This window comes from Dermacentor albipictus, chromosome 1, assembly GCF_038994185.2.
Source record: "Dermacentor albipictus isolate Rhodes 1998 colony chromosome 1, USDA_Dalb.pri_finalv2, whole genome shotgun sequence".
In the NCBI taxonomy this organism is placed as follows: Eukaryota; Metazoa; Arthropoda; class Arachnida; order Ixodida; family Ixodidae; genus Dermacentor; species Dermacentor albipictus.
In genome coordinates this window covers 47,499,781-47,524,281 of record NC_091821.1, presented here as the reverse complement: position 1 = coordinate 47,524,281, position 24,501 = coordinate 47,499,781, and the positions used below count along the sequence as shown (strand labels likewise).

General features: G+C 42.8%; 1 protein-coding gene across 7 annotated transcripts in view; it reads left to right on the top strand.

The window, feature by feature from the left end:
• Positions 1 to 224: 224 nt before the first annotated feature.
• LOC135905831 (cholesterol 7-desaturase nvd-like) overlaps positions 225 to 24,501 on the top strand; it is a 61,801-nt gene continuing 37,524 nt past the window's right edge. For 3 of the 7 annotated variants that reach the window (XM_065436900.1, XM_065436871.1, XM_065436880.1), the window contains exons 1-2: positions 225 to 522; positions 13,015 to 13,091. The gene's annotated coding sequence lies outside the window, so the exon portion shown is untranslated. Of the gene's footprint in view, positions 523 to 13,014; positions 13,092 to 21,067; positions 21,279 to 24,501 lie in introns of all 7 variants that reach the window. The other 4 variants (XM_070520705.1, XM_070520699.1, XM_070520711.1 and 1 more) reach the window with 3 other exon arrangements.

Sequence of the window (24,501 nt, the reverse complement as noted above, 5' to 3'; positions counted from 1 at the left end):
CGCGTTTGATCTGCAGATTGTGCTAAGCTGTGCCTTTGCATATCGTAGACTGGTCCTGTTTCCTGCCGCATCGTTGGACATATGTTGCAACTTGCAACCGCTACACAACAAGAAACAAGTGCGCAAGCGTCGCTCCTGCGTTAGCAAGATTATGACGTAACAGGATGGCAGCGCCACCGCAGACAAGGGCAAGTGCAAGGGCAAGTGCAGCAGTGCAGCAAAAAGGCAAGGGCAAGTGCAGCAGGTGCAGTCGCTTGGGATTTGCGGCATCAAACACAACTGCTAAGCTGGGCCTTTGCATTTAGTGAAGTCGTCGCCCGTTTCCTGTCCCGTCGTCGGACACGTGCTGCAACCGCTGCACAGCGAGGAACAAGTACTCAAGCCTCGGTCGTATATTACCAAGCTATTCTCTGACGTCAGATAACGGTAGCGCGACCGGAGACTACACGAGAGGCAACTGCTGCCGCTCAGAATCTGCGGCATCAAACAGATCGTGAAAAGCTGTGCCTTTGAATTTTGTAGGTAGGTGAATTGGTTTCTTTTCTGCTATGGACCTGTATCTTTCTCGTCAGAAATTCCCCCTTTTACGGTTGTGTAAATAGGTGTTGTTTATACCTAGCGTCCGCGTGTCGGTTCATTCCTCCCGAGAATCATTGTAGTGCACATCCGCTCAGAACGGTTTGGAAATGGTGCGGAGCGTATTTGTGTCGCGAGTCCCAAGCCATATTTGCTGTTGTTGTCGTGTCTTGCTCTCTTGTTGCTTTGCGCGGGGTACGTCGAGTCAAACCCTGGTCGTTCCACTGGTGAAGGAATTGTACAGGGAGACGAGCGCGCTTGAAGAAATGAAGAAAAGTTACAGAGGCACTTCAGTCTCCTTGCGGACATTGAATGCGAAAGCTGTAGACTCTTCCGCGTGAAATTTTTCACGTGGTGATGTGCTTGAATTGCGCAAAGTCTATTGTGAGTGTGGGCGACCCAGATTTTCATGTTGGGCCAAGCCAATTTTGGAAGCTGGCCAGGTCGATTTTGAACGTGGGTCAACTCAAGCTTCGAATTTGCGCAAAGTCAATTTTTTGGGTATGGACTACGCTGTTCGTCCGATGCCATGGCTGTTCACCGTGGGATTTCGCAGTGTGAGCCGCAGCAGGTCCAGCGCCGGGAGCGTGGCGTCATCGCTTGGTCACGTGGGTTTTCGTACTGTCGGATGTTAACGCCGGACGCCCGATTTTCTGCTTTAAGGAGCATATAATGTTTTCGCATTAAAAGATTTCCCTAGTATAACCTCTGCGATTGGGTTCTCGAACAGAACATGCCTTGTCCATCTGATTTCGGGCGCCACCTTAACTCTGTCGCCGATTCCATACAGGTTCTAAAGAGCCTCTCTTACACAAATGCCGAGCTCGTAGGCGTGGTTGATAAAATGAATAATGGAATGAGGCTGCACAATCTTATTAAAGGCTTCCTACCCGACCTGATCGTGAGGACTGCGCTATATCTGAATAAAATGACACAGAGGTTCCTTTTCCAGCCATCTCAAAACTCAGTTGGATGGCATAGAACCCGTACACTGGTTGGGAACGCGCAAACCAGGCTTTTATCGGCCAGCAATTTTCATGTTATTTTATTCGATCAAAACAAAAGCAAAGCACACCAGAAAACTGTTTGGGCCAATAGCTGTAGCTAGTGGAGGCTCATGATCACACACAATTTGCAGCACATTACATATAAGATTAAGCAACACATTGAATATATAACGCATTCAAGTGATTACCGTAATAAAACCATATTTAAGAAATCACTCACATAACATTCGCATCAAAATAGAGCCAAAATAGAGATCGAAAGAACAAAAACGTGCAAAAACAAACAAAGAATAATAAATAAAACAGTTTCATATACAAGAACACTACGATGCCATAGGTAACATTAATGACATCAAATTTTTGCCAAATATAATCTTCATTGCTTCAGAAAAGGTCGCTATTTTAATGTCAACTGGTATTGCTTTCTGTATATTTACCTCATAATGTTCTAAAACACCTCTGCCGTATGCGTTGCGCGTGGCAGACAAAATAAAATGCATCTTGTTTGCGTTTCTAAAGTGTTACTCGTTGGTACAGTAAACAGGGCAATGCGTAATGGATGATTATTGTATATAATGTCACTGGTTCTTAACGCCATTGCTTCAAAGTCAGACATGAATGGGTGTGTTCGAAGATCATGAAAAAATATTTGTTCAAGTGAGGAACAGTACGGAACATCATAATGCGTAAAGCCCCTTCTAAGAGTGGCATGATGGGTCCTAAATGAGACCGAACTGTAGAACCCCACGATTCACAGTAGTATGTTCGGTGACAGTGAAAGATATCGTAATAAGTAATTTTTTAAGACGGGGTATCGAAATGGTCGGGATGCATGATGACGCATGCATCATGAAAAGCATGATGTTGCTAATTATACGCAGACTACTGATAGATTTTATAGATTACGAAAAGGCATTTGATTAAGTGGAGATACCACCAGTCATAGAGGCTTTACGTAATCGAGGAGTACAGGCCGCTTACGTAAATAACTTGGAAAATATCTAAAGAGATTACACAGCTACCTTAACACTCTACAAGAAAATTAGGAAGACTTGTCCTGTCTGTAAGTAGGCAGGACAAATAAACTTCAAACTTCGCATACCTGTAAAGAAAGGGGTCAGACAAGGTGACACAATCTCTCCAATGCTATTCACTGCATGCTTGGAAGAAGTATTCAAGCCATTAAACTGGGAAGGCTTAGAAATAAGGATCAACGACGAATATCTCAGTAACCTTTGGTTTTCAGATGACATTGTCCTGTTCAGCAACTCTGGAGATGAGTTACAACAAATGATTGAGGACCTCAACAGAAAGAGAGTAAGAGTGGGGTTAAGAATAATATGTAGAAGACAAAGATAATGATGAATAGCCGGGCGAGGGAACAAGAGTTCAAGATCGCGAGTCAGCCTCTAGAGTCTGTGAAGGAGTACGTTTACTAAGGTCAGTTACTCACAGGGAACCCTGATCACGAGAAGGAAATTCATAGAAGAATACAAATGGGTTGGAGCGCATACGGCAGACATTGTCAGCTCCTGACTCGAAGCTTACCATTATCATTGAAAAGGAAGGTGTACAATCAGTGCATTTTACCGGTGCTGACGTATGGGGCGGAAACTTGGACAGTGACAAAGAAGCCTGAGAACAAGTTAAGGACCATGCAAAGAGCGATGGAACGAAGTATATTAGGTGTAACATTAAGAGACAATAAGAGAATGGTGTGGATCAGCGAGCAAACAGGGATAGCCGATATTCTAATTGAGATTAGGAGACAGAAATGGAGCTGGGCGGGTCATGTAATGCGTAGGTTAGATAACCGGTGGACCATTAGGGTTACAAAATGGGTGCCAAAAGAAGTGAAGTGCAATCGAGGACGGCGTGAGATTAGGTGGGTGATGAAATTAAGAAATTCTCAGGGGCTAGCTGGAATCGGTTGGCGCAGGACAGAGGTAATTGGAGATCGCAGGGAGAGGCCTTCGTCCTGCAGTAGACCTAAAATACGCTGATGATGATGATGATGACTGATATACACTTTCCATCTGAGCTTACAGTGTAATGTAATGCCTAGATATTTTACAGAATCAACCTCTTCCAAAAACAGTTATCAAAGTAAACCTGTAGCAGGTGCCGTATTAACGCGTTTATTTGTTGAGCGAAACCGGAAGCATTTTGTTTTAGAACTACTTAGTGTAAGGCTAGTTTGTTTTGTGATAGTTTTCAGTTTATGATTAAAAGAATATCGTTTACAGATTTTCTAAGAAAAATAAATGCGGTATTATCAGTGTACATTACAGTTTTCAGACTGCTTAAACACGGCGGAAATCATTGACATACAGTGAAAATAAAGTAAGCCCTAAAACGGAACCTTCAGGAAAACTTGTTAGAAGTGCCGGTGTGAAGAAGAGAAACCATTCACACTGACATACTGCTTGCGGTTGAACAAATAATTGGACAGTGCAAGGTTTTCCTCTAAAACCAGAATGTACCAACTTGTACAACAGGATAGAGTGTATGACAGTGCCAGAAGCCTTCTTGAGGTCTAAAATTAAATCTACTGATACGTTACCGCTGTGCAATGAATTAAAGATGACTTGCCTTGGATCCATAACTGCGAATGATGTGTATAGATGAGTGTTAAAGCCATGCTAGGAAGAAGTAATAACATTGCTAGCATCTAGGTGCTTACATAAACGTGCACAAATAACTCTAACAAATGACAACACAAATTATGTGCTTATAATGCCCAATACCCGTACTGGCCGGTATAACAACCAGCATCAGTAACCATCTTTTATAAATTAGGAGGGCGTTTCTTTACATTTATAGCATGCGAACATGCACCTTCTTGAATAGCATAATTGAATAGCCTGCTCATTGTCGGCACTAACAAGTCTTTAAGCAACTCTAAAGTCATCTCACCATAGCCAGATGTATTGTGATTGGCCATTCCAGAGACCGCCGCAGTAATCTCTGTCTCATCTCTAGCGTCTGGAGTAAAATTATATAGCATGGGTTGCACATCTATCTCAGTATATTTAAGGGACAGCTGGCTGAGTTGGGAGCCCGTTTTTACAAAGGAGCTGTTGAACTTTTAGATCGTATTTGAATCAACCCTACCACTAGCAGTATGTTCGTTAGATGTCTTTCTTAACACGCTAATGATTGCATTCCTAATTTTCTCCGCGTTTCTCTCTGCCTGTTGCATTTGAAAGGTATTAAATTCATTTTCCACCGTTTTCTTGTCATAGATACCATTTTGTCGATACGCGAAACTATTGTTGGTAGCAATTGTTGTTCTTGGCTATGGCTATGCCACGTGTATGTTATTGCTGCCACATCAGCTATATCACAAGTCGTGCAACGGCCGAGCGGTTGCTCATATTTGTGGTCTGAATATGTTGTACACTTGGATAGTACGTTTGTGAAAGCACAGGTAAACTTCGAAAATCCGGCCTTAGGTAATTCACTGCACCGAAACTTGCCATGCGTACGCTCAAGCTTATTTCGCAATAGGGCATAGTTATTTCGTGCTTGTCGGGGCTGTTTCTGGGGTCGTGGCCGATGTCATAACTGGAAGTAAAGGAAATATAAGCGTACGGTCGGATATAGCAGCGTCACGCATCCCAGAGAGCACGTTGCTCTCTTTCCACATATGATTGAGTGCTAAGATGTCGTAACAGGTGTTTTAATATAGACGCTTTTCTACTTTCAGAGTACAGAAAACGTACATAGGCTGACGTAGTGAGGCTATCTGATGAAGTGCTAGAAAAGACTATAATGACGTCTGCAGTCGCAGCTGGGAAGAGGTCACTGAGTGGCGTAGTGGATCACTTGCTGACTACATTTTCTGATGGAATATCGCAGGTTCTTTTTGCTAAAGTTCATATTCCTGTGTATCGAACAGCCTTCAGCTCACCCTCCTACAGCTTCTGGTATTCCCTTCGTACCACCTGTTTCGCATGAATCACCCAGAATGATACCAACGAAAAATGATATCGCTAGCACGCCTAGAGCTCTTGTTAGCACATATGTAGAAATCGTGAACATGGCGCAGAAGCGCAGGGCTTCTAATTTCTCGCCAACAAGGTCTGAACACCCTCAGGCAGAAAGCAAGGAGGGTTCTCCGAGCATGAAGAAGATTGAGGTACTGAAATAGGCCTTCTGAAAGAACCTCTTCTCCATGGCTTGAAGTAATCATGCATGGCGGAGTTGAAAATTCTCCAATGAAATTGCAGCTCTGTTTGCAGATTCTGTTTGCTCTGTTTGCAATTGCAGCTCTGTTGAACAGATGTTCAACGTCTTATTTTTACCTATGCTGCAGACGCAACTCATTTACTAGAGTCTTGGCTGACAGTGGTCAAATTATTTCTTTTTACTAATTTTCGCGTCTTCATAGTAGACCGTATTTATGACCATGGCAGGGTTTAGTTGCTATTGTGTCCCCCAAAATGTATTTCACAGGGCTTGTTATACATCAAGAAATCATGCAACTGCTGACTATTGATGAACTATCGACTATTCATTTAGTTCTGCCTAGATGTGTTCCTATTATACCACAGCAAACGCTTTCTTTCCCAAAGGCGTCCGTAGAAAAGATTACTTGGCTGATTTATTGAGAAAATAGGGAGAGAGTTGACATTGCAAAGGACTAATTCACATCATATCAGATGGGATTGTCGCTCAGATACGTGTGGTGTGCTATGTTGGTCGTGGCTATCATCAAAAAATGTTCGCTGATGCAATAGCCGGGCTGTAGCTTTTATGCGCCGAGATTAAAATTCAATGATTGACCTAACTCTAGCAGCTGCTAGCTTTGCATGCTATCACGGACAACTCTAGATAGTGGGACGTCCTGGGATAATTTTCCTGTATTTTGTTTCTATTCCGTCTTTCCCGCAGATCAGTGATCAAACTATGAAATTTTCAACAGCGGTACATATAAAAAGATAGTTCATTTAGTTATTAACTCGTTGACTTCGCCTGATGACGGCGAGAGCAGGGAGCAGGTTCTAAAATGTCTTAGGGACTCAAAAGTGTAGTCGACGTTCAGTTATCAGTCACGCCGTTGTGGGGGACTCCGGATTAATTTTGACCACCTGGGGTTTATTAACGTGCACCTTAATCTATGTACACGGGCGTTCTTGCATTTCGCCCTCATCGAAACGCGGGCGCTGTTGCCGAAATGTCTCGAAAATCCAGTACAAATTTTCGTCGTTTCCACATGCTTCCATTGCTGAATCTTTAAGCGCTTTGGGAACGAAATTCCAGCTTTCCGCAGCATAATCACTGCATTTGACTCGTCGGGCTTGTCTTCTAGATCATATTCGTCACCTGAAGTTTTTTTTTTTAATTTGCGACCTGTACATTGAATTATTCGCGAAAAACCCACTCTTTCCATGGCCGCTTGAGGCGCTAGTTGCTATGTGTCCAGAAAAACTGGATAGGCCATGTAATAAGCCTTATGTACAGGTAACGTGGCAATGCGGAAACAAGCAGTCATGTATTGACTACGCCTTAGCCTCAGAAACGGTCTGAGAACGACTAGACCAAATGATGATAAAAAAAATTAAATTAAATTATGGGGTTTTACGTGCCAAAACCACTTTCTGATTATGAGGCACGCCGTAGTGGAAGACTCCGGAAATGTCGACCACCTGGGGTTCTTTAACATGCACCTAAATCTATGTACATGGGTGTTTTCGCATTTCGCCCCCATCGAAATGCGGCCGCCGTGGCCTAGATTCGATCCAGCGACCTTGTGCTCAGCAGCCTAACACCATAGCCACTGAGCAACCACGGCGGTGAACATGGAAGCGATAGCCTGGGTAGCGATCACAAACATTTAACCTGAATATTTGGGAGAGCTACTAATGCAAAACACGAACCGATAGCATCAAAATTTCTAAATATGGATGAAAAGCAAATTATTATTATTTGTTTTGAACACATATATACAATTACCAGGAAAGGCAAAGTGAGGAGCGGGCTGGCAGCTGTCATCGGAAGGGGCCAAAGCCTGCCTACTCTTCAGAAGGGAGGTGACAGCAACACAGAAATGGAAGATAGGAAGGAGGGGAGGAAACAGAGACAGCAAAAAACACAGAGAAGAAAATGGAGGCGTTTCGTACAATAATCTGGGAATATAATAAACTGGTAGACGTTATGTAGCAGGAGATAAGACAGACACGGCAAAAAAATAGTTGAATTGGAAAGAGGAAAGCACGTAAGTGGTGGAACAAGCACATAACCTAAGCTGTAGAATAGCGTAAGCACGCAACTAGGGATCATCGAGAAGCCAAAAGGTTGGGATACACGAAGAAGAGGTGCTCCTCAGATGGAACAAATAGCGAGAAAAGAAGAAAGGTGGCGAGTGAGCTCACGCAAGACCAAATTAAAGGCCCAAGTGAACCGTTGGGTGCATAACATTCGCAAAAAGAAACAAAGACACCCAAAAATATTCTGGAATGAAGGTTAGAGCACTCGAAGCTTCATCTAAAGATTTGCAAACGGCTATACCGGATGAAGATGGTAACATCTTCGAAAGAGACGATGCGCTCCAACAACAACATCCCATAATAAAGCCTTATTCAGGCTCAAACAGATCCAGCAATCAACAGGAAAGCCTGAGAAAACCAAATTGAGCGTAGAAAACATTTACTAGAATAAAGAAGAAGAAAATGTCTCTAATAACACGGCAGCAGGACTCGATGAAATTCCGATACAGTTATTTAAAAACCTCAGTCCAAAGAGGAAGACACTGCTCACTAATGCCATAGAGAAAGTGATTAGAACGAAGAAAATTCCGGTTGTATGGCGTGAAAACAAGATGAACCTCGTCTACAAAGCCAAAGGTGATAAGAATAAGGCAAACTTGTACATGCCACTTACAGTAACGTCGATGATATATCCAATGGTAATACAAACCATAAAATGGAAATGTTGAAGTGGGTGCAGAAAAATGATGTACTGGGGGAACTGCAAAATGGGTTCAGGCGAGGCAGGTGCTTAGGCGATATGTTTGTACTACTCAGGACATCGAGACCTCAGTAGCTCAGAATAGACCTTTATCGATGGCCTTTCTAGATATTAAAGGAGCCTACGATGACGTAGACAGCGAATTGTTAGGGGATATTCTTAAGCACGAAGAGAAAGATGACGATTTTGTGGAGCTGCTTACCGAGGTATTAGCGACGACCAAATACAAGTTGTATGGGAAGGTTGAAAATGTAACGAAGTGGTGGAAATTCAACATGGACTGAAGTAAGGGTGCCCTCTGTCTCAATTGTTGTTCACGCTTTAAGTTAAGGACACGGAAATACGACTGGAAAACAGTGACTTGGGGATTGATTTACCCTACATGGGAGTAACGTACAAATGGTGCAAGAGAAAATCCCCGGACCGATGTATACGGATGACATACTGGTACGAGAGGACAATGCAAGAAATGTACAGACGCTTGCAAATATCTGTGACCACGCAGCGTCAAATCCAGGGCTTAAGTTTAGAACAGAGAAATCGGGAATTATGATGCATTAGACGAGTAATTACGTGGTGCCAATTCAACAGCAAGTCTTACTTATAGTCAAGCAATATAATTACCTCAGCATATACATAAATGAAGAGAATACTTACTCAAGCGCCCACCAAGATAATCTGAAAATAAAGGGGAAGCGGAATGCTGCAATAATGAAACAGATCACTTTGGGGCCGCAATAAGTATGAGGTGGTGCGTGGTATCTCCGAAAGAGTAATGGTGCCAGCGCTAACGTTCGCAGATGGCATTCTGTGCTTAAAATAGGATACCTTGTCGCGGTTGGAAGTTATCCAAAGATAGGTAGGCCGGTTGGCTTTGGGAGCCCGCGGAACCACAAATGAGACAGTGCAGAGTGAGATGGGTTGGGCCTCTTCTGAAGTGAGAGAAGCGCAGAGCAAAATTAGTTTTGAATAAACAGTCAGGAACATAGATGAAAATAAATGGTATTAAAGTATTTACTAAATAAAGTATTTGTACCTGAAAAGCGTGTACACAGAATGTAGGAAGAGGTCAAGAAAGTTAGCAACCAAGTACTGGGTAATTCGAAGTGTAGATAGACAACCAGGGCACATCAGAAAGAAAGTGAGAGAAACAGTGACAGCGAATTGTATGCAAAGAATGTAAACATAAAAGATCACGGTGAATTACAAGAATGGAAAGCAAGAAATTACAAGGGAAAATCGGTACGATAGCATAAAGGGCCTTGTTATTTGAGGCTCGAGCTGGTTGCCTAAGGACAAAAACATTCCGGAGCAAATATTCGCACTAAGTTGAAGCACGTGTATGCTGCATCAAGAATCTGGAGACCAATCAGCATGTCCTAGTGGAGTGCGAAGGGCTTCACCCAGTGAGACCCGCAGGTAGCGCACAGCTTCCAGAAGCGTTTGGATTTAAAGTGAATGGACGCATCAGCCGCTAAGCAGTCGAGATACGAAACGTACGGTTGGAGCATTGGTATAAAAAAAAAGGGGGAAAAGATTGATACGAACGGATCTGTTACAGGAATAGGTACCGGTACAAGGCAGATAGAGAAGTTTTGAAGATGAAAAAAAAATAAGGAGATGTATCCATCCGTTTCGTTATTACGTAACCCTTGCTTGGCCAGAGAGGATTGTCTTTCGCGCCTCTAGCACTTCCGTACTGCCGAGAAGGGTGGTGCTGGGCAGTTGCCCCGTAAGAAGGTTTAGCTATTGCTGCTTGAATAATGCCAAGTGTTTAACCTAATCGCGAGGGTGGTTTCAGATGAAGTATTTTATTCAGCCTCGCCCAACAATTACGTGTCTTACGGCGTGAAATCGATTAAGGGGTGCGTTGGCGCTAGGTGGAATAGCATAATTAGAATACAGCACTGCATCCTTAAGACAGATCCAAAACGTGAGCACGAGTACGGACGATCAAGCGCTTCTATCACCTGAGTTATTAGAAGAGAACACTCGAGGAGCGAAACCGTCAGCAGAATCGCCAATGCGGACAACATACGTGCAGCACAGGAAAGAAGGACAAATCGAAAACGAAACCCAAAAATTTGTAGACAAAAGTATGACGAACGTGCCTAAGTGCTGCTTGACACGTGCATTTTTATCAGTTCGCACCTTGCCTAGGCGCTAATCATTGGATCCGGCTACTCGGATTTTTGCTGGCCGGCCAGAAAAGACAATCGCCTGTCGGTTAGCGCAATCGGCGCTGAACTTAAACTATTCCGTCTTTTCCTGAGAGCATATACTTTACGCTTCTACAACCATTCTTCTGAGCCTTTCGTTACTGCATGCCGCCACTATTGTGTCCTTATAATTTGGGGCATGTTTACGTATTGAGCAGTGGAGAGCGAGGATCCGTCTTCTGCGACTTTTTTATGCGCGTTTAAATCGTCGTATTATCAAATACTGGAACTATTGAATCTGTGTCCAGAGATAGTCGACATAGCATTGCATTTTCAATCTCTTACCGCCATCAAAAAGCTCTTAAAGCCTATTACAACTGTGTCTGTAGAATTTGATTGTGTAATTGATGATGATGTCAAATTTGATTGTGCAATTGTGTCACCATGAAATTTTTATTCATGGACAGGCGTCGCTTATGACGTCGTCTGTCAGTTTTATTTTTAGACTGTTTCTACAAAGCAGTGACACGAGCACATGTCTTTTCTTTCTTTGCAACGAAGACGTTAATGCGACTAGTCGTGCTCGCAAACATTATATACCAGTCTTAACCGTTTTCTGACAGAACTAAAACACTCCCTAAATTTACATTTTTAGAAACAATTGGGAATGTTAAGGACAATAGGAAGGCAAAGCTTGAGATGTGAGTAACGATTAACTATAGAAGGATCGACATTTGGGTGAGTTGGTACTGGTTGAACATGTTAAAGGACGTAAGGCGTAAGACATCCTATCATATAGCCGATTGGATGTGGAACAGCGCTTGGACTACCCTTCCATCAGCGATGTCCCGTGTGTCCCTGCCTTCTATCTTCGTCTTATTGCGCTGCCCCTTCAAGAAGTAACAATTGAGCCCTCGGTTTCAGCCTCTTTAAAGGTGTTATATGAAACTACTCAGAAGTTTCCCCGCTTTTCTCGCAGTACCTAAAGATGCCTGAGATTCAATATTTCGTGGAAGTAGGGAGAACTTTAAGGGTGACGTGTACTAAAAGTTAAAACTGTGTATGGTACTGATGTGCTTTAAAAATATATATTGAATACTCACTTTCAGTTTTTGTGAGTTATGCAAGGCATGTATAGTTGCCAAACGTTCACGTAATGAATCACATGTAATCATGACTTGTATTTAATGATAATTTACCCGCCTTGGATGCTTAGTGGCTGTGGTGTTGGGCTGCTAAGCACGATGTCAGGGGATCGAATCCCTGCCACGGCGGCCGCACTTCGATGCGAGCGAAATGCGAAAACACCCGTGTACTTATATTTAGGTGCACTTTAAAGAACCCCAGGCGGTCCACATTTCCGGAGTTCCCCCTACATGTAAAACCCCATAATTTTTTGTCAATGATAGTTTACTACCGGTTTTGTAATTGATCGATTACCTTTTTACTCAGTAACGCGCTGCAATTCAAATACTTTCTCCAGTAACTAATTACATGCAACCAATTATTTACATTATTGATTGGACAAGTTGTAACAGGCGAAGCCAGTTTCAGCACTTGAATTAATTCAGAGCTACAATAGCCGCAGAGCCTGCTGTGGTGCAGCGTAGTAGCCTGTGCATGTTCAGACAGACAAACCCGGCTGTTCCATCTTTGCTTCCTCATCTGATAACGTTCCACCGGGTGTTGGCCGTGTTAATGAACTGTTTCTGGTATGTTTCGGTAGTGACAGCCACGTCGGACCTTAATGCCAGGCAATCATTCACGTACAATATTTTCATCTTTTCACTGTCCCTACCCGGAGCGCCTTGTTCGAGCCCCTGCAACAATGAAGCGGTGTGCTTCATAGACGACCCACGCCCGAGCATCACGGCATTGAGTAACCCTAGCGCGCATGGTGTTCGTATATTACAACGCTGCCCTTCCCTCCAGTGCGCGCATCGAGCAAGTGTTAAGCGTTGCCCATGATACCTTCACAAGAAAACGAGGGAAGAGGACCGACGAAAACTAAAAAAAAAAAACCCAGGACGAAGGCATTTGTTAGTGAAGGTAAACAATATGTGAAGGGCTGCTGAGGACGCAAAGGCCAGCTCGTTCTATTTACTGTATCTGTGCAATGTTAAAAGTTCGCGGGAAAGTTACGTTCCAGGAATCGATTAGATTTGTTTAATTTCTGAGTCACTTTGGTGGGGCAGTAATTGTTACCTCTAACGAAGTACATTTTTCAATGAAGTGCATTTAATGAAGTACAATTACAAGGAATTGAATTGTAATCTGCTTTCTTCCTGTTGCGTATGCAGGTCTTGCAGATATTTTCCCCCTGTCTCCTCGGTGAGCTATGCGATACGCATCTATATTTTGGTGAAGGAGGAAGCATGTGAGTGACAAGCGATGAATGTTTATTCTATGTAGGTTAATCGCAGCCTTTGTAGAAAGTGACTTATTAAAGCTTTCCAGGGTGTGATGCTGTCGTTATTCGAAATGTTTCCCAGATTCCTAATGGAACTGCACGAGACACCTATTTCAAATTCCGACGTAGAGAATTTGAAGTGTAATGTGTTGCGAAATTATCAGGTTTCTGCCTGAAACAAAAGTTTTGCAAATTATTATTGAGACCTCGTTTGTCTCCCTAATTTCATGCCATACGAGGTTCGTAGTTTGTTTCTCCTGCCTCATCGGATAACCAAAAACAGGGCACCTTGTTTATATTTGGGGAAAATAAGGGGTCCGTTATGAGTAATGCGTAGAAATAGTTCAAAGTGTAGGGACTAATTACGGCCTTCACAATAAATTGCGCATGCATGCGATCTGGAGCTCCATAAATGAGTTTTACGAACAACACAGCAATTATACCACAGTTCTAGAAGAAGTGTGAAGGCAACCGAGTTCAATTTTAATAAAAACAAGAGACAGAGATAGAGAGAGGTGAGAGAGAGAGGACGGTGAGAGAGTGAGGAAGGGGGCATTATGGTTAAAGTCTGGGCGAAGTAAAATGTGTGTTGATGAATAACTGGTTTTTCAAACAATCCACTGCCACTGCGACCTTGTGCTTAGCAGTGCAACAGCATAGCCGCGAAACCACTGTGGGGGGTGATGCAGCTTCGGTGAAGACACGTTTTACTTTCGTGTTCTACCGATTCCTTTGAAAGAGGGATCAAGCATAACTTTTTTTTGTCAAGCTGCTGATTGCAGCTTTTAGTCCTGGAGTCCAAAGAGATGTTTTTTTGATATCCGTGTATCTAAATATCAACTAAATATGAAACTGCATACATATACCACTGGAGCAATTTTCTTAATATATGACATTGAGGATATGTTTGCACGTTTAGGTGGGCCATGTATAAACACTAATGTGCGCGTGTATGGAGCGGTGGACGGCCACTGATAAAAAAATATAAAAAAATTGGACTGCTTTTTTTTCTTTGTGTGCTGCTGTGTTTGGCATAATTGCGAAAAACGCCGCGAAACTCGTATAGAGAAACGGAGAAACGCGGTTGCAACGCCGTTATGCTAATTAGACCAGCTTCTTGGGTCAGCTATACCGAGAAAGAAGGAAATCCGGTGGAAAGTTGTTTGCACATTAGCGGGCAAGGTCTTTGCGCGTAGAAGCGAGGGCTCACCTGTACTGTAAATAAGAAACACAAACGACCTCGATAAGATGACCGCAGAAGCGGGAGAAACTGCTGGAGAATAAACGGGGTATCGGAATAAGGCCAAACTGACAGACGCTCGCGTAAGTTTCATGAACACTGTTAGCGCAGTGCCTAGCGATGATTATCATGATAACTGTTCTTTAAACAGACTACTTAGGGATGCGCGCAGGCGCATAAGCGACTCATCTAAACTCCCGCAGTATGCACAATAGGACACATATGATCCTTGATATATTTGGCACCTTTTCATTTAGTTTTGACTTACTGTTGTTCTCACAAACATGGCTATCTGTAGGCGAAGATGCACCACAACTTGAAAACTATATTTACAACGACCTAGTGCTTCCGTTAGGGAGAGGAGGCGGTCCTGCTCTTTAGGTTAAGCAATAATTAAAATATGAAATTATCTCACAATTTTATATTAGTAACAAAGTTGTAGAGTGCCTTATGATATGCCTACATAAAGCATTTCCTGCGTTCGTTTATAGACCACCCTCTGGGAGTAAATATGGGTTTGCTAACTTCGTGGAATACGCTTTGGAATACTTGTTTCACACTGGCTTTTCATTTGTGGTAATGGGTGACATAAATATCGATATGCTATCATAGGATGCAGCATCATGGCAGCTAAATGTACTAGGAAATTATTTTCCTTGGAAAAACGTAATTTCTAAGGCAACTCCTCTGACTGCACAGAATGCAACTTTACATGATATATGTTTGACGAACATACAACCGACGCATTGCGTTGCTGGAGTGTTGGCAGTAGAAGTAAATGATCATTTGCCGATATTTTGTACCCTTCCTTCTTCCAATGATGGTCGCGAAGCTAATGAAAAAGTGCTGTCACGTCAGATCAGCGCTAGGACACTAGAAATATTCAGGCATCGTGTTATCCAAACAGATTGTAATGACACGCTCAGAGAAAAGAATTCTAACTTGGCTTAGCACCTACTCATCTCTAAACTTATGAAATGTTATGATGAAGCTTTCCCAGCATCTGTGAAGAACGTATAACGTCACAGAATTAAAAAAGCATGGATCACTGATACCTTACTTAAAGGGACACTAAAGGCAAATACTAAGTCAAGCTAAAGTGATAGTTTAGTGCTCGGGGGTCTCTAAGGCACCAATATTATTTCGAACAGAGCCCTAATGATAGAGAAATTGAGGTAAGTGCAGGACACGATTAGAGACTCCCCCGGGACATTCAAGTACTTGCCCGATGACAAAAGCACTCCTCAGTGAAATTCTATCACTAGTACTCAACCACTCGTTGCACAAGACATCCTTTATTGTATTATAAGACGAAATAAAATGCTGCTTGTCCAGTTCTATTGCACCTTTAGAAAAAAGAACTCATTGCGATAACCCTGACGACGACGTGGGTGGTCTGTACGTTTCGTTTTCGCTCGACTCAGCGCCGCCAAAGCTTTCGCCTTTCAGTGGTTTCGTTATCGCGTAGTGCTGCGCTGGTTTTGCTGGCTCGCGAAACTCGCACAAACATCAAGTAGCCGAGAATTCAACTTCCATGTGATGTCACGGAGTGCCCGAATGGTCTACGCGACTTGACCAAAAAACAGCTGCAGTGGCGAATCCCTCGCTCTGTCTTGGCTCGGTACGTATGGCTCATGTAACGTTACCAATCCCCCGATTCGGTGGCGGGAGATTTGAATTTTGAAAAAGCTATTCGAGCCCTTCAGATGACATTTTCTTGTAAACTAAGTCTTTTTTGGCACGAAACAAGCGTTGCGAGGTCTCTGGAATGGTATTTAAATAGTCCACCTCATCTTAGTATTTGCCTTTGGTGTGCTTTTGAATAAATAACAAAGAAGAACAACATGTACCATGAATTCGTAGAGACACGCAGCGTGAATTTATTCATTGAGTTGAAAAAGTACGGAAACCAGCTAAATGGTGAACTAAGGTATGCTATGTTCTGATATCATAAGAATTTATTTTGTAAAATAAGTAATTATTCCAGGAGGACTTGGAACGACGTTAGAAATCTTTCCTGTCGCATAAACCAAAACCACATCCCTAACATTCTGACAAACTCTGGCGGCCTTTTTGGCTACAGACAGGTTGCAACTGCAACGAATAATTACTTAATTCGTTACAAGCTATGATTGCGATGAGATATGTGGTGACGATGATCCAAAATTATCGTTAAATGGCCGTGTTTTACCTAACTACATAGTTTTGCATACTATTTCATGTCGTGAAAGTGAAGAATTAATAACGAAAATTAAAAACCATTGTGTCGCATGACAGCATGAAATGAAACCTATGCCAATAGAATACGTTGCTGATGTGATATCACCCGCGTTCTCACACATCATTAATTTAACCTTCCCTACTGACGTTTTTTTCGTGATCAATTAAAAGTAGCTCGTGTGTGCCCGGTCTTTAGAGGTGGAAATGACCAAGAAATCGCTAATTACCGATCACTATCGGTACTTCCGATTCTGTCCAAAGTCTTTGAAAGTACTATTAATTTTAGATTACAGAAGTTTTTCAATGAGTACAATATCATAAGTGAGGCCCAGTTTGGCTTTCAAAAAGACAAGTCCACCAAGCTTCCATTGCCCGATATAAAAGAAATCAGTTCCCCTTCCACTCGGTTAAGAAGGATGACCAGCGAAGCTGTGTATGTGGCCCCCTTAATTCTGAACTGCACCTCCGCCGCGGGTCGGCCCGGCATTGCACCATCATCGGGATCGGCCCACGTATGGGGAGTGCTTAACGCCTGCTTCACCTCCGCCGCGGGTCGGCCCGGTATTGCACTATCGCCGGTATCGGCCCACGTATGAGGAGTTTTTTTTTTTGCTTACAACGACACGAAAACTTCCTTGAATGGTAGAGGTACACAGCTTCGCTGTAAAAATGAAATACTACAGAATTTTGAGGGTAAACTATACACGCTCGGACTGTTTGTTGCATTCCATATAGCATTGGATACTGTGTGTGATAACATCCTCTAGAAAAACTTGCTGACTACGGCGGCCGTGGTAATTGCCAATAGGTTACTACAAAACTACTTGACCTTGACAGACCATTACCAATATGTAGTTATTAATCAGGAGACATCCTCGCGGGCTAAGATTAACAAAGGTGTCCCACAAGACCACTGTGACTCATATTCCGGATTCCGGTCGCATTCCGGATTCTCCTAAATTAATTCCGTATGCCGATGACGCCAATAGGTTTCTGTTGGTGCTTCAATTTCTTACCTTGTATGGAGAGTAAACACGTATCTAAGTAATCTGTCTGGTTGCCTTAAAGGAAACAAGTTGCGGCTAAACGCGAGTAAAACTAAATATTATTCGCACCTACCAATAAGCCACGACATATGAGCTTAAGTGTTTCCTTTGAGAGCGAGCCGCTGCAGCAAGTTAAGGTTCAGAAATTTTCGGGCTTGTGGTTCCAGGAAGACTTGTCCTGGAATGACCATAAAAATAAAGTAGCTGTAGAATTAAGTAAAAGGGTCGGATGTATGTACAAATTCAGTGTAAAAAGTCCAAATTAACCAATTCCGTTATTACCACTTTGGCTCACGAAATCGTTATATTATAGAGTTATATAGAGTTATATTCCCGGATCAGTTACTGCATGTTGACCTGGGGCACAGCGACAGCACCGAATTATACTCCATAACTCCCTTTACAAAAAAATGGTACTATGGAAACTTGAGGGGAGAGAGAGAGAGAGAGAGAGAGAGCAAATGATAAATGAAAGGTAGGGAGGTTAACCAGGACTGAGCCCGGTTGGCTACCCTACACTGGGGAAAGGGAAAACGGGGACGGAAAGATTAAAGAAAGAAGAGAAAGTCCACCGGGGATATCGTTCAGTCACTCAGTCCGGATTACAGACGCCGACTCAATCCTGTATCTTTCAAATATCGCAGCAGCGCTTTTGTGGCCTTATGTAGCTGCGATATGCGAGGCCATGGTCCCAAGATCTTGTTCAAGGTGAATGGTTTGCTATCTAACTGGTTGAGAGCTGTGCAGAGATCTTGTCTTTCATTTTCAAATGATGGGCAGTAGCACAGTAGATGGTCTATAGTTTCTTCGACACCGCAGGCATTGCACTCGGCGCTGTCAGCCATTCCAATCAAAAATGTATATGCATTCGTGAATGCGACGCCCAAGCGTAAGCGGCACAGCATTGTTTCCTCATTACGCGGAAGCCCTGGTAACAGCCGCAGTTGCATAGATGGATCGAGGGAATGCAATCGATGTTCACTGAAATCAGGTGTGTGCCACTTTTCCAATGTCATACGGTGCGCTAGCTTGCCTAAGTGTTGGGCTGCGTCAGTACGCGATAAAGGTATAGAAACAAGGGTTGCTCCTTCGTGTGCTTTCTTAGCAGCGTCGGCAGCGAGGTCGTTGCCGGAGATACCGCAATGGCCAGGCAGCCACTGAAACACGACGTCGTGCCCTTTCGCAATCATGTGATGGTGAATTTCTCGTATCTCCGATACGAGTTGTTCACAGGACCCGCGACGAAGAGATGACAGAAGACATTGTAAGGCCGCCTTTGAATCACAGAATATTGCCCACCGATTAGCCGGTTGGTTGTTAATATAATCAACGGCACCTCGGAGGGCAACAAGCTCCGAACCGGTCGATGTTGTCAAGTGAGAAATCTTGTACCGGATGCTTAGTGATCGTGATGGTATAACCACTGCCCCGGTGGAGCTGGTCTGGGTGGAAGAGCCATCCGTATATATGTGGACTCGGTCAAAGTAGAAAGTGTGCAAACAATCCAGAGCTGCTTGCTTCAAGGCCAAGGTAGGCAGGTCGGTCTTCTTTCTTATTCCTGGAACCGTAAGACGCACTTGAGGTTGTTTTAAACACCACAAAGCTGAGGTTGAACGTGCTGATAGTGTGAACCCCGATGGTAGGGAGGCACGATACTTGCTGACCTCGTTGGAGAAGGATGCCTGTGGTCGTCGTTCTGGCAGACAGGCAAGAAAGCTTGATTGAATCCGTGAAATATGACGAACATGGGCCCTAAGCGAGTCGGTGCTGATGTAAGTCGTGATGGGATGGTCTTGAGCCATTATAATGGTTCCTGCTGTTGAGGCGCTCCGCGGAAGGCCTAGGCAAACACGTAGTGCCTGTGCTTGCACGCTCTGAAGTTGAGGAAACTTGAGGGATATTATGTTCACTCGCAAGGGCTCAGCACGCGTCCGCTATTTTCAAAACAATTCACATTGTAAGCTAACCAACTCTATTATCTCAAGCAGTTTTTCTATACCCAAAACAACAAGCTATACCCCATGTACAGTTCTCAATGTTTTCAATACTGCCTCCGTACACAAAGTACAACCCCCCAAATTATAACTACCTATGAACAGCAGCACATGCAACACCAAAACTTAGTCTGCTCAATAAGCTTGACACTATTTCAGACCTAAATAAAAAAAATTCCAAAAATAGGTTTAAACAAATTCTTCTAGCAAATTGTATTGATCATGTTTAAGTGCAGTTTTAGCGTTGATTACAACCTCCATTTGTCTCGACTTTTCGACTTGCTCATTGTTCACAGTGTGTTTTATTTTACTTTTGAGCGCACATTTGTTTCTTTTTAGTGACACGAGCATCGAGTGACACAGTTGTTTCTTGCGCATCACTTCCGGTTCCCCTCCTAAGACGACCTGGGAGGAAACTCAAAATAAATCAGTAAAAAATAGAAAAACTTGTACTGTACGAAATTCATGGCTTTCTTTATAGATATGACATCAAAGCATAAGTTTAGTTGCAAGTTTAGTTACTGAAGTGTCTAGAATAATTAGAATTAATTAAAAATCACTGCGACGATGGGACGAAATTCCAAATAAATACGCAACAACAGAAAAAAATAGTACAGTATAGAATTCGTGGGTTTCATTATATATATGATATCAGAGCAGAAGTTTAGTAACAAATTGGGTTATTGAAGTCTCTGAAGTAATTATATTGAATTAGAAATTGCCAATTACCGCACGCCAAAGCACAGAATCGAAGGCTTTAGACACTTGCCACGTGAGCACGACTTTGTCGAAATTCCTGGAAACCCTGAAGTAGAAAGCGGAAGTAAGGACTTCGCTAGGTCACACACAAGAAGGTGGCACGATACTTAATAGGCTAATTAATAGCAAGCAGTTGCTTCCGAGTTGGCTTTGTATGTTGCGTTCGCCTAAATTTAACCTACAGAACACCAACGTCAAGGTGCAAGCGCCACTTAGAGACACCTAAGTCAATGATTAGGGTCGCCTCCCATTTTTTTTTTTGTCGCCGCTTGTGATGATGTATCTATGCCGACTTGCTTCTCTTCTTCGCTCTGTGTTGTGTTGATATTTTTTATCGTTTTTTATATCTATAAAGACAATTTAAATTGTTACATAATTACCTGATTTTAAGTATTGTATATTATTGATGTTTACTTGTATTATGTATGCTTGCCGAACTGTATCTCGGAGCAAAAGCCTCCGTCAGGCTGTCTAGCCTTTTGCTTTTGCTTTGATTTATGTCGCTGTTAAGCAAGAAATAAATCAATAAATAAATCACTCAATTAGACAATGGTGTCATGCGGCCCGTAGCGTCGCTGTCGGACAGCATGAGCTTGTTTCTTCAATTCTGCTGCTGTTGCTGTAGCTCTTGGTCACCATTATCATCCGTTAACTCTTGATGCTGTTGTTCCCCGCTCGTCCCAGGTGCCTCCTCAAGTTGTTTCTGCCATAATCTATGCTGCCGCTACAGTGTACTACTAGAAGGGGGCAGTGCGTTCGAGGAGGGACCTTGCCTGAGATGCCTATTATAGACGTCACCAGGTGGCGCCACTCAACGTGGGCTGTATGAAAGCCGCTGTGTTTCCCCTGAGACGCTCTGCAACGACGGCTCGTGGCACCGGTTGCGCTTGTGGATGTTTGTAACTTAATTTTTTATTTATTAGAGGTCTTCACATGCTCCGAGGTGGAGTATTGCGTGAGGGGCTGTATGATAAGCTAAGCAAAACAAAAAAGGGGAGCGAGCCAACTCGTTACATAAAATTTGGTAGTATGAAATTAAGTGTTATACAACAGTTAGCCGTAGAAGTCACAATTGTTGCTTCTACGTAGTTGGGCTGCAGAGAATCAATGGTAGAAATGTGCACGCAATTCTTACAATAATGTGCCACATATGAAAAAATTTATCAATGAAATCCTACTCCTTCGTATGCAGATATGGCTCAAACAATGCATGGGCATTCTGCAAAGAGATTGACCCCTTAATTTCTAAAACTCCCACCGTCAACACTCTATTCGAGGTAACAAAATTAATAACACAATGATTTACCAAATCGCTGAATTTTTTAGGTAATATGAGCAATACAAGCCAAGAGAACGCTTAGCATTAATTACTTATTTAATTATTATGCCGTACGCAATTAACTCAACAATTAACTTTTTATCTTACTTATTTCATTAATTATTAATTATAAGTTTCACTTACGTGAGTTATTTCAAAGTTGAGTAAATACAAATAATTGTATGTTTTATATTGCATTGATATCTTTACATTTCGGCGACAACCGCTGTGTATAACTTAAACGGGAATACCTCAGGAAAAAGCAAGGTTTCATTTTAAACGAATACGTCGTTTGAACTACATAAACTACAAAAAAATTACATACTATACAAAATTGAACGCACACGCTAGCGGCGCCCTACCAGCACAACTGACAGCATCAGAAATGACGGATGTTGGCGGCGGCCCTGCTGTCGCATGGGCTGCCATCCACGTGCCGGACTCATGCACACCATGGGCCTCACAGCAATGCTTGGCCCGTGCCGGCCCTGAACACACTCGCCCCTTCTAGCACGCTGTGCTGCCGCTCGGCATGTGTGCTACGGTGGCGAAGCGACGCCACCTGCGCCTCCGCGTTACTATGGTTGCGAAACACGATAGACGCGTGGTGCACAACTACGTATTCATTGCACAATGGTAACTCTTTAAAAGAGACCTTAAATACACCGCAATCGAAAGAGCATGCGCAGCCCAGCATAAAGAAAAAGAGCGTGAAGAGGAATTGCATCTTAGGTTAAAATCCATGCTTTGCGCAGAAAGCTCTTCGCGGGGATTATTTTCCAAAGAAATGACAGAACTCTGAGCTTGATGTTTTGAATGAACAAAAGTACGGGGGTGTGGTGTTAACGGCACGGGCCGATAGTTTATAGATGGGCCGAGAGTTTCTGGAGCAAAACGAGCAATAAGTGACGAGAAGAAACATGCGGTTTATAAAGAAATAAAATAAATAAGGTATCACGGGAAAGTCTTTAATGATGTTGAAACAGTAGAGCACGCATTTGAGTCTTGTTATGAAAGTTTGATGAGGGAAAAAACATGTGATAGTGAACGTTTAAGAACCGACTTTATGCCATTAATGGCAACATTATCAGACGAGGTCTGTGAATCGCTCGACAGACCACGTGCCGAGGAATTAGAGACATTTCGTTCAATTTCCTTTTTCGCCACCACGAGGCGTATCGACCTTAAAGAATTCGAAAATCGCGCCATGACGTATGCCATGCTGCACAATTAAATAAACACAATAAATAGAAGCGCGCACACACACACACACACGCACACACACACACACGCACACACACACACACACACACGCACGCACGCACGCACACTCACTCACTCACTCACTCACTCACTCACTCACTCACTCACTCACTCACTCACTCACTCACTCACTCACTCACTCACTCACTCACTCACTCACTCACTCACTCACTCACTCACTCACTCACTCACTCACCCTGGGAATGTCTCTTCCCCTCGGCACCTGGAAACGAGTGCGCTTATGTATCAGCGTTATCTCAAAGATGGTCAACTACTTGCTCTACTAGCAATGAATCGACGCTCTTGCTGGACACCTGGCCAGACAGGTGGTCTTCATTCCAGATAGATGTCTGGATTGGATAACGGCTCCTGGGACGCTTCCGATAAATGTTTTTTGTTGAGCGTTTTTTTTTATTTCCGCACCACGTGGCCACGGGCTTGCGGATACGTCAGGCTTCTGTTTCATGGATTTCCTATAGAACCGCCGTTACCCACTGTTTGACAAGAAGCTTTAGCTCGGGCCCATCTCCGATGCCGGCTACTCGAATAGATGTGAAACGCAGGAATGTTTTTATGAGAAAACATCCGAACCGATTTGAATGAAATTTGTTGCATTTAAGAGAGAAAGTGAAAGTGCAGTCACTGCAGCAAATATAATTTTGATTTAGACAATGGAATTTTTCACAACAATTTTAGGAAATCCGTAAACTTGAAGAAAAGAAGCATGAAGTTTGCAAATCTGCCACTTACCCATGCGAAACAAATACGCTTTTCTATAAACTGCATCCGGTGGAACATCATAAATGGAGAAATTCTATGCGCAAATTTACAACTCGTGTGAATTTGTTACAACGTTTGGAAGGGTTTGGCATTTACAACGTTCACAAGTTAGTGGTATACTTCAGGGTGGCATATGATATATTATTGCTGTCCACTTTAGCTGTATTATTTAGTGCAGTTTACAGAATTGCGATATCGTTTTTAGTTTCTGAGGTAGAATTCCACATGTCAAGTTCTGTCTTAAAATTTTGGGATTTGAAAAACAATTTACGTAAAGCAAGCAGGCCGTTTAAATAAAATATCGCTTTCTAAATTCGGTACATTTTAACGTTTTCTTTTAAATTCAACACAACTAATAAGATTTGATGCAGGGGTTGGTACGAAACATTATTGCCGATTTCGCATGTATTTAGATAGGAGCCCCCAGCTGAACCTATAGCTCGTGCCGAACTCCGATACCGCCTATTCAAATAGAAGTAAAACGCAGAAACGCTTTTCCGAGCAAACCACTGGGCCTATTTTAATGAAATTTGTTGCATTCGAGAAATAAAGGTAAAAAACAATGAGTGTTGCAAGCGGTATATTGATTTAGGGCCCGATTGTTTCAAAAAAGAACTTCTAAAAATTGGTAAGATTTAAAAGAATGAAAGCACCACGTTTAAATTCGTAGCTCAGCACTAAAAACAGATATCGCAGTACTGTCTAATGTATTCGTTAGATCATTCAAGTGGATCATTCAAGTGGGTTTGCTATATCA